The sequence below is a fragment of the Octopus sinensis genome, linkage group LG2 (assembly GCF_006345805.1).
Source record: "Octopus sinensis linkage group LG2, ASM634580v1, whole genome shotgun sequence".
Taxonomy (NCBI): Eukaryota; Metazoa; Mollusca; class Cephalopoda; order Octopoda; family Octopodidae; genus Octopus; species Octopus sinensis.
Window position 1 is genome coordinate 92,068,685 of NC_042998.1, and position 1,087 is coordinate 92,069,771.

A 1,087-nucleotide genomic window follows, 5' to 3' on the forward strand; every position below is an offset into this window, starting at 1 on the left:
CCGGCACAGGTGCTAGTAAGGCGACGCTGGTAACGATCATGCTCGAATGGTGCCTTTTAAGTGCCACTGGCACTGAAGCCAGTTAGCCGCTCTGTCAATGATCACACTCGTATGGTGCTCTTTGCACCCTGCTATCACGGACGCCAGTCATCGAATTGATTTTGAGTTTGATTTTGATTTTGATTTCACTTGCCTCAACAGGTCTTCGCAAGCAGAATTTTAGTGTCCAAAGAAGGAAAAGGTACGCATAAGTGGGCTGGTTACGTCCCTGGCATAGGCCATGAGATTATGGTCTCATTTGGCTTGCCGGGTCTTCTCACGCACGGCATATTTCCAAAAGTCTCAGTCACTAGACATTTCCTTGGTGAGGCGAAGGAATATATATATATACATATATTGAGCAAAGAATGTCTCCATCTTATCAGATATCAGATATCCACAGATAATGTGGTGGATGTTGCTTTCCCTTGCTTGTCTACTCTCTAGTTAATATATGTGTGTGTGTGTGAGAGAGAGAGATAGTAAAATTAATGGCAGAACTTGAAGCAATCCAGCAAAGTTACACTAAAAAGATAGCCTCAGTGCAACATGTCAGCTACTTTGAAAGGCTGAAAAGTTAACGCTTTGCTCCCTTAAATGAGGCAGAAAGAAACAATTTAATAATGTCATAGAGGTAGTCACATGCATGTTGCATTCAAGAAGTAAGGTGGAGGGGAGCTTTGCCCAGGTTCTCACAGGCAAGAAACAGGTATAAAATCTTCTGGGAAAGTAACTGTGACAGGGTCGGTGATGTGGGCATACTTCTCACAGAAAAATGGGCTGATAAGGTCTTAGAGGTAGTTAGAGTGTGTGAGAGAGTACTTAAGTTCAGGATAGTCTTACAGAATATTACAGCAACAATCATCTCTACCTATGCCCCCAGGTGGGGCTACTAAATGAACAGAAGTACTGCTTTTATGATATCCTTTGACTGGTTACCTCAAAGATAAATAACAGTGATCTCATCTTTGGGACTGGTGATTTCAATGGACATGTTGAACAGCAGCCAGGTACCTTCCATGGAGTACATGGGGGTCATAGAATTGGT